Source organism: Tupaia chinensis, unplaced genomic scaffold, assembly GCF_000334495.1.
Source record: "Tupaia chinensis unplaced genomic scaffold, TupChi_1.0 Scaffold146525_1, whole genome shotgun sequence".
In the NCBI taxonomy this organism is placed as follows: domain Eukaryota; kingdom Metazoa; phylum Chordata; class Mammalia; order Scandentia; family Tupaiidae; genus Tupaia; species Tupaia belangeri.
Genome location: NW_006206380.1, coordinates 1,060,838 through 1,071,113, shown reverse-complemented (window position 1 = coordinate 1,071,113; position 10,276 = coordinate 1,060,838). Strand labels below are relative to the sequence as shown.

Genomic DNA, 10,276 nt, shown 5'->3' with positions numbered 1-10,276 from the left:
AAAAACTCTTCACTCTTCACTAAATTCCAAACTTAGTCTCTTGCTCTCAAAATCAAATAAAAGGAACCCCTGTACCTGATCACCCCAAAAAAGGCATGTTTTGCCTCCTCTCTTGGCCGAGGTCACTTAGAAATAAACTGCATTATTATTTTCAGAATTGGTTATTTACATCAACACTAGCCTATTTCTTTCAGTAGCCAGGTAGTTTAGTGCTTCTTTTTAACCTAAGATTTGTAAGTGCAACATGAAATGTTGTCATCACGCGAACTTCTTTAATAAACCAAGACATAATTCAAAACTATTTTATGGCCTAAGACAAATTTTGCCAAAGAAATACAATGAAAAAAAGGCTGAAGTGATACGATAAAATTTTCCAGCCTGCTGTTTGCATTTGCACTCATTATACACCAGTTATTGTGATTTGGGAGGTCTATCTGATTGATCATCCTCAGCATGTAAAATTTCAAGAAAAGCAGTTTTAGTTTTAATGAAAACTTAAAAATGTGAAAAACTTGCTTAAGACTTAAAGCCAGGAAATAAAGAATTCTGTCCAAACAGTAGGTAGATACTAAAAACTCAAAAACAAATATGTACAGAACTAAAATCTATTAAAAAGTGCACTATAGTTTTTTCAATTAACTTTTTTTTTCTTTTCATTTCCCTTTTCTTACCAAAGAAAAGCATAGGAAAACTTATTTGCAAAAAAATAAGTTTAGTCTTAATTTGACCTGTTATTTGCACAAAGTCCAATAAGAATACTAATCAATTTAGTTGGCTTTGCTGGAACCTTCTATAAGGAACTTCAGATTAGACTCTTTAAGAAGCCTCCCAAGGCTACTGAGCCAAGTCAGGAATCCATCCCGACTGTGTCTTTAAGTACCTGTACTTGGAAGTTTTGGAGCCTGTCAGGAAGTAACATTCTTTACTTACCTGCCAGGCAGAACTGCTTGTGGTTGCAAGAGCAACTGTTGGCTTCATTGAAATCAACCTTAGTTCCTTAGCTTTCTGGTCATATCTTCAAATATGACATGTCAGTCAAACCCCTGGCAATAACCAGTGTTTTCAACTTCTGATTCAAGGCAACAAGTATTATTGAACTTATGCAAACAACCATACTATTACAAAATAAGAATGCTCACCAATATTCTCCAATTCCAGGGGTATCAGAAAGAGAGAAAATTTTGTTACAATTTCAAAAGGAAAAAAACTTAACAAATTGCTCAACTTATCAACAGCTCAAGAAGACAAAAATTCCTTAATCTGGAAGTCAAAGCATAGAAGAAAATTAGTAATGTTTTAGTCCAAAGTAAAAAAAAAAAAATTCTATTTAACCAGTTCAATCTCATGTAATTAATCTCTTTTTCATTAAATTTGCAGTGTTACTGTGGTCCAATCTTTCCATTTTAGTCCTGGAAGTTCAGAGACATGATATCAAAGTTACCAAAAAACCTACATTTAAGAGGTACTTTATTGGGGCCAGCAGGTGATATGACATGATGGCCAAGACACTGGATTCCCACATGGCCAACCACAGTTTGAGTCCCAAACCTGGTGGCCTGCCTTCTCACTATCCCTACTGAGATAGGGATGTCTATATTGATTTGTCTCTTCTCAAATCAAATAGTAACAATAATGATAAATAAACCTACATAAACAATTCTTTAAAAAGAGTACTTATCAGAGTCTTTTTCACTAATTTCCTTAAAAGAGGCAATTTTTGGATTATAGCTTATCACAAAATTTTTTTAGAAAGAGCATCAGAATAAAGCATTTTAACTATAGGCAACACAATTTAAATTGGCCCCAGTTTGAGATCTGATTTTACCATAACCCAAAATAGACAAATTTGACCATTTCTGTGAAAAGCTACAGTAGAATTATTTAGCATTACAAGTATGACTAATAATACACTAATATATAACAGATATTTAAGAATCTCATACAATTTTGGAACACCCATTGACACAAACTTGTATATAGAGAGCTAAACACCATTTCATATTTGACATTTCCTATATAATTTCAGCATGTCAGAAAGTCTAATCTGTCTTTCTCAGACATTCAAGGGCCCTATTGAGAATTTTCAAAAACTAAGGTAAAAAGAAAACTTAACTGGAACTGAAATTTGATGTGGGATGTCTGTCAAATATCAAAGGTTTACAACACTTGGTTAAAGCAGGATCAGGGCACTGTGACTATCTGTTGTTTACTTAATCAATGTGGCAATTAAAAAAATTTCAAACTACAGCCATAAAAAAACTGCTCCTTAGTAGATTATTATCAAGCTTTTTTTCTATAGTAGGTAGATAACCTGATTAAGACAGCATAAGTCACACAGAATTCTTTTTTCTTTCTTATACTCAAAAAGTTTTTTTTTTTAATTTACTCATTTTTATTACTATTATATAAAAACAAAACAAGTTTTAGTCTTTAACAGAATTTTGGATAAGGTTTGTCACTTCTAGATAGTTTTACCTTAAAATTCCACATTTACTTTTTCCCAACTTTTTATACTTATTTTTATCTATATTTTCTTTTTCATTCTCTTACTCTAAAACAAATTTTAAACATCCTCCACATTAGACAATTCTCTTGAACAAAAATACACCCTTGCATCTATTTTCATTTCCTGTTCACCAAAATCAATTTTCTCTGTATATTGAGTACATAATTATTTCTCTAATTTTTTAGCTTTGGTTACCATTATCCTGAAATTTTAACATACATTTTATAATATCTAGAAATATTTTCTTACAACACAACTCGTTAACAGATCAAATTACATTTCAGACTTACGCCATATAAAACATGGTGTCAAAGTTTATACAACACTTAGAAATAACTCCAGCAATCATGAATACAATTTAACATACCATACCTTTAAAATTTAAACCACTGGGAAAAATGCAAAAATGATGACAAGTCCAATTACAAACATTTACTCCATTTACATTTACCCAATTTGTTTTTAACCACTATATTTGAGTTACCTATGAAAAAACAAGGCTGTTTATTTAAGGTGCTTTCCTTTGAAGTAAAAGAAAACCAAGCTAGCCCTACATCAGCTGGTCTCATCTTATCTAAAGACTGAATTACCAGATACAAGAGAGTTCTTGTTTCCCCAGTTTTTCTGTAACCTAACTGTCCATGTGGCACCAAGAATGGCCATTTATGACAGAGGCCATTTGGGCCCTTGATTCACATGCTAACAGTTCTTAGACATTTTGGTTCATATTTAACAATTCTAAATCAGTTTTAAAGGTTTTACGCAAGTCACGTGAACTTGAATAGCATTTGAGCGTATTTTAATTTATAAGTGCACATTTAAATAAATTTGGTACCACATAGAGACAAACATACACATAAACACAATATACCACACATATGTGTACACACATATAATACAGAATCAAAGAGTTATAGCTTTTATTTTAGGATTTTAGTCAAAACATTGTAAAACTCACTAGTTTGAAAGAACAGTATGAGTCAAACTGCATCACTACTTGGAACAAGTCAGTTCATCCTCACTTATAGCTAAAATCTTCTATTCAATTCTAGAAGGCAGGTTAGGAAATTTGCCCTTTCAAGACAATGAATACTGACCAAAATTGGATACTAGGGGAACATAAATTGTAGGTTTTTGTACTATTTTACTAAGTATACAGATGGTGTAGAAACTACTTAACACACTCATATTAGGTGACGAACGAAGAGTTCCTTGATTTATTTAGGAAGTTATGTCTCTTAACAAATTGCCATTTGCTGTCAGTTTGTCTGAATGAATCAGATATTTAAGACTTGTTCCTAAGGAAAGCATGTAAAGAAAACAAAAAGAAAGCCAGGTTCATATAGTAATCAGCATACAACCAAAGATTAAATGTCCATTTACTGTCTAAATGTAACACTTGGTATCCCAAAAGCCAAAGTGATCAATGAGTTTAATGCAAAAGAGTACAGACTCCATACCAGAGAGAAAACACATAAAAAAATAATTAAGTCCTAAAGACCTAATTGCAATTAGCGAGAGATTCAAGGAAAGAGGGTTCTGTCGACTGAAATGTGGCCATAAAAAAATAGGATCCAAGAGAGAAACAGAAGCTTCAGAAATGGATGGCCAGCATATCAGTTTCTAGTTAGGCTGACTTATCTATAAGAGCTCCTCAAGAAAATTCTCTTCATATCTATCATCATTTAGACAGGCAAACATATCTAAATATACACAAACAAATGTGTGCACATACTTATACACAAATACTTTTACCATGTTTTGTATATAGAATAGAATTTAAACCAAGTTATAACTGAACTAAGAAAACAAGATCCAGATTACTTCCAAAGACAGGGGAAAAAACAGATTAGATGCCTCTTGGGAGCAGAGATTACTCAGTGACTGACCTAGGCAGCCTGACCTAGACCCAAAACAAAGGCTTTTTCCAGGCACCACTATCTTCCAGGAAAAGGATAAGATAATGGCTTTCATAGCCTAAAGCTTCTAGACAAAGAATCTCCTGACCTTCACATCCACTCCAAAATTAGGAAAGTAATTGGACCCACCCAGTATGTGCCCTTCTCCACTAGGAGGGGCACAAGCCCCACCTTGAACAGGTTCAGACTAAGCCCTTCCTGACCCAAAGAAAAATTCCTTATCACAATTCTTGCTTGGCAATCCACTTTTGGGAAGCTTTCCCTTCTTGGGAGCTCTGTTTTTCCTCCCCTCTCCTTTAATAAACTCCCCACTTTGCCATAGCTACTCTTCTGTGTCTGTGACTAATTCTTCCCGAGTATGGGATAAGAACCTGTGTCTCACTGCAAGTGTGGGCCCAATCACTCCTGTGCCCCCTTGTTCCTGCATCACTAGACTTGTCTTCTGACCTCCTTAGGACAAATGACACAGAAATAGAGACCATATCCAGGTGGAAACAGACAGAGTATTCATGCCAGAAAAACACTATGTGGACCAGCAAATGACACAATGGCTACATAGATGGACTCAACATGGCACACCACGAATTGAGTAGGCGTCAAAATCTGCCGGGCTCATATGCGTGCCCACCCTAGATCTCAAGAAGAGAATAGCGAAGGGATTCAGCATGGCCATCCCCCCCTTGGTTGAGGTATTTTGTAATCTCTCTCTCTCTCTCCAGAGAGTGCACACGCCCTTAAGGCAAAAACCTCTCAGAAAAGAAAAAAACACTATGATCACTATGGGGGGGGGTCTATTTCATACAAATCCTTTTCTCTCATTAATCTTCATCTAGAAAGGAAACTAAACAGTGATCTTTATTGAACTGAATTCCACAGAAAACAGGAGTGACTGCTAAGATGTTCTTCCATTTTTGCTGACTTGTCAGGTCCTGCATTCTCTTGGCTGTGACTTCTAGAAGATCAGAGCAGCTTTGGTTTACTCAGCTTTTCCTCTCCCCACCCACCAAAATTTTTTTTAGCCATATTCCCTAAGGTTCACTGAAAAATTACTGACACAGAGGAAAAGGAAAGGCACACAGAGATAAAGGAGAAGGTACACAGACATTTAATTTATACCTTGCACATGGGACCCATAAACTGCTCCTTTAAGAAAAGCCAATCTACTGGAAGTTGTACACTCTCAAGGGCAAAGGAGGTCTGGGGTTATGCTAAAAAAGGGTAGGGCGAGAGAATGCAAAGAACCTAGCCTTTCTAAGGCCAGAGTCACACTTCTAATCTCTTTCCCCCATTTTAAAGACTATTAACATCTGTTGTTGACTTTACTGATATAAATGAATCCACATTTCTTTCAGAGAGGGTTAGCAAACAGACCCTCAAACTAAAATTCTAAGCATGTTACTTTTAATTTTCCCACAAAATTAGGGGCAGAGGTCCCAGGCGCATGATCAGTTCAGTGATTGGTTCAAGAGGGCGTGATCATCTTGTGAGCATTCTTGATTGGTGAGGCCTTAGATAATCAAATTCCTCTTCAGATGTCTGGAACCCTTCAGCCTGGAGTCTCTGAGCTCACAACCAGCAGTTTCCAGTGTACAAAACATCTTACATATTGAAATGAAAACCTTCTTTCCTTTAAGTGAGAGTTTTAGAGGACAAATGGCCCTCACTCATGGTCCATATTGGTCATTATTATAACCAAAGTCTGAAGACTTATTTCTTACTCTGGGCCATTACAATGTAAATGGACTTTATATTTCATGAACCCTAGAAAATACATTAGGCGGTTCTTGCTCGGTTTCATACTGGGGCCCTTTTCTTCCCAGGAGGCTGAGGTGTCTCACTGGTATTGCCTCCATCCATTCCCAAATGTTTTCTGTTTGTTCTTTTTTATTTTCACTTCAAAATTTTTCTGTCACAGACCAGATGGCTTCTTTCCTAGCAAAGCCCCTCTCATCTTGTCCTCTGCATACTGCTCCTGATTGGCTTTTTGATGTTATCCCTGGTTTTGTAGATTTGTGTCCACGTATTTGAGTACTCTGCTGTGTAGAACCCATTCATCCCAATTTTTATTCCATCCACTGTAATGTATAAAATATTTCCCTTGCTTATCCTTTATGGCAACTTTCACACACTTTGCTTCATTAAGAAGAGGGCCATGATAGCATAGCACTCTCCCACCCTCTTGAAATTTAGGCTTCGGATCCTGCTTCCGTGCCAATTATAACTGATTCTCTGCCTCGTCTTTCTCTGACCACCCCTAACTACCGCCCCCACATCTCTCCTGTAGGATGTCTTTTAATTGGGCTCACAGGCCGTCTTTTTTTGCTATTATTTTTAGAAGACTCCTAATGCGTACCATGGAGAGTTTCATTGTCTTTGGACAGAGAATTACAAACAGCATTTTTTATTTGATAAAAACATACTTGGCATAATGTATTAGAGCCTGGCAGAGTTTATTTACCTCAGATTTGTCTAGAAATGTCTCATTAGAGAAACACATTTTTAAATAACTCTTTGACTACTGTTACAGTGTTACTTATTTTTTTGTATGGAAAAGTCTTTACACAACTAAAACTATGTAATGAAAATGACAGAGTGAAATTTTTTTAGACTATTGAAATGACATATCAGATGGTAGAAATGTACCTGTAGTATTTACTGTCTTTTTGATAGTAAGTTGACAAACTAAGCATTGGCTATAAGATATTTTAGTAATTTTAGAGCAGTTACTGTAATATATTACTATATAAATGATCAAATTTTAAAATCTGGATTATTTTCTCTTATTTTGTGAATTTTGGAGCATAGAGGCTTTAAATAATGAGCTATGAGTACTAGGTGGCTGTCCATAGACTCCATGAATCTATGCTTAATGTTGGATTTATATATTTTTACCTCTTTACTTTAGATGTATAGCATTGCTTATTAAATGGATTATCATGGATAATTTGACTTAGATCAGTTTTATGGAATTTACTTAAATTACAGAACTTAACAATTTACTTTTGATTTTTGACTATAGGCCAGGAAGTACTACATAGCTTAACAATTTTGACAGTGGCTACTTAGCATGTAATTTTATTAACCATTTTCTTTTTTTTTTTTTGTAAATTTAGTTCTGTTTAATGATTGACTTAACACATCAGAAAATCGACTAGGTTTTTTTTTTTATAGAAAATGGAATTTTTTTTTTTTGGAGAGGTTTTTGCTATAGGGTATGCACGCTCACCAGAAAGACAGAGAGAGACAGAGAGACAGAAAGCAAGTTATCACCCCCCAGGGGGGATGGCCAACCTGCAGTCTCTTCCCCATTCTCTCAGGATCTTGGGCACACGTGCATACGCATCTGGTGTGAGTTTAAGCCACCGAATCCAGGACTCAAACCGTGATCGACTACATGGGAATCCAGCGATATAGCCATTACACCAACTGCTGGTCCCAGAAAATGGAAATTTTTACCCAGGCAGCTGATTTAATTATCAGAAATCTGTACTTGTAAGAATACATTTTTTTATCTTCCTTATGAATTTTTATAAAGATATAATGCATTAGGATTATAGCCATTTGTAAAAAGCTTTTAGAAAGGCATCAAACAAAGCAATTACCTATGGACAATAAGACTTGAACTAACCTTAGTTAAAAGATATGACAAGAGTTCTGTTTAGCTATATGTGATTTAATGTAATATAAACAAGATTATGATAAATTAAAAAAGAAAAAAGTTCTGTAATTTTTGCTTTATAGAATGAAACAAATTTTAAAATGTGGAAAAAAGATATGACAAAAGTTTACAACTGAAAAAGAAATTTGACTGTATCTGTGACATAGTTAATTTAACATTATAACCTACAACATGACTGATAAATATTACATTATAAATTTTTGGAAATCTCAATTTATTTTGACACACAGTACATGCATAAATACACACATAAACACAAATACATATATAATGTTTATACACATAATTGAAATATAATGCAAAGAAAATTGAATTTCTCAATTTGACAATGTTTCTAATCATTTTTTAAAGAATTATTTTATTTAACTTTATTTTTAATTTTGACCAGAGTTGAACAGGGTGAGAGAGAGAGGGAAATTGAGAAAGCAAACTGCTAGGTCCAGGACTTGAACTGCAGTCAGCCATGTGGGAGTCCAGCGCCTTTAACCACCATGCCACCTGCCTGCCCCTCCCTTATCATTTAACATATTAAAATAAGTCTGATTGGTTTTAACATCTCTCTCTCTCTCTGTCTTGGATGTTTCTGGGACCCTCTGTAAATATCCAACAGTTACTTTAAGATAACATAATTTAGAATTTGATTTTGGATAAACATTGTCAAATATAGCAAAAAGCTTAAATACTTGACTTAACTGTCAGCAGAAAATGAGAGTTAAATGTTTTCTAATTACCTTAAAGATGAAAAAATAAAAGGATTAATTCAGTGTCTGTTGGCACCAAAACTAAGAACAGAATACATGGCAGACTATAGCATGTAGATATGACATCCAGAGATAAGAATGAAACAATGTAAAGGCTAATATATGCATCACATATATAAAAAAGAAATCTTCTAATTTCTTTAGAAGACTTTGTTTTTACCACTTTTAGTCAATAGTCTTGTAACTGAACCATAAAAGAAGTAAAACTCGAACTTTAGGAAGATCAGTCTTATTTAACAGTACTTAAAACTTTTTTTTTTTAACCATTTTACCCTTATTGTGAGAAACACACAATATTAGAGAAGGCTAGTCATTCATCTATTTTTTTGTTGGTCAGATATCTACCATGCAACACATAATATATAAATACCAGCTGTTTTATTAAACCAACCATATTAAAACAATTATGCTATTGTCTGATCAATAAGCCCTGAACAAACTAGATGCTAGAAACTGTGAAGATCTTCACTTATTAAGCTTTTTCCTTTTATCATGTTTGCAACTGGCTTACTTCTTTAAGTAACAGGAGTTTGAAAAGTATTTAAATAAATTTGTATGAGTGCTCTTTTTATAAGTTGAATGGAATTCCTTAAGACCTTTTATTACATAGACATACAACATACCACAATAGCATGTTTGCATACACACACAGAACAAAAAGATTTCATAGTTTCTTTGAAAAGCTCTTTATGCTTACCTCTCCCCCAAAATGAAAATGCTTCATATTTTAACCCTACCGAGTTCTTACAGGTACTTGTATCAAACTGAGGATCTAAGAGTTGTCATGATTAGCTCCATCCTGGTTTTTGCAGCCTTATCAATTATTGCTTATCTTCACATTCTTTGCAAAGAACTGAAACTGGTCATTTTCCCCACTTGTCTAGAGGAGAAACCCTTTAATGCTGTGACTGATACAATCAGATTTTTTGAGTCTGTCAAAGCAATGCATAATTTGTTTTTACTTTTGTATATACCCTTAATAATAAATATCTTAGCATTACTTTTTAATCGTTAATTTTGCCAATAAATTTTTTACGTGTTCTCACATGTCTAGAGGTTTATTTACATATAGGAACAAACTGTTTTGGTCATAATAAAGCAAGTGTTGACAAATTGAGTATTGTTTTCTTATGTTCAATACAATTTTGAAGTATACAAACTTGCTATAGCGAGCACCTATATAGAAAAAAGTTTTTTAAAATTATTATTTATACATTTAATTGCTATACAAAATTTAGATTGTAAAGAGACTTTGCCTGGCAAGATATACACCTCAATCCATCCCAGTTGAGAATACTATATATATATCCTCATCAACAAATAATAAACCATATCTGTGTCCCACAAATGTTTTAACTCTCTATTTTCTCCCCAAATTTCCTTTCCTATACTCTTCCCCTCCCACACTCTT

At 34.2% G+C, this 10,276-nt stretch overlaps 1 protein-coding gene and 1 pseudogene across 1 annotated transcript in view; one reads left to right on the top strand and one right to left on the bottom strand.

Moving 5' to 3' along the window:
• LOC106733952 (mortality factor 4-like protein 1 pseudogene) overlaps positions 1-6,640 on the bottom strand; it is an 8,640-nt pseudogene extending 2,000 nt beyond the window's left edge.
• RPS6KA6 (ribosomal protein S6 kinase A6) overlaps positions 1-10,276 on the top strand; it is a 174,127-nt gene that overhangs the window by 11,084 nt on the left and 152,767 nt on the right. The window lies entirely within an intron of this gene.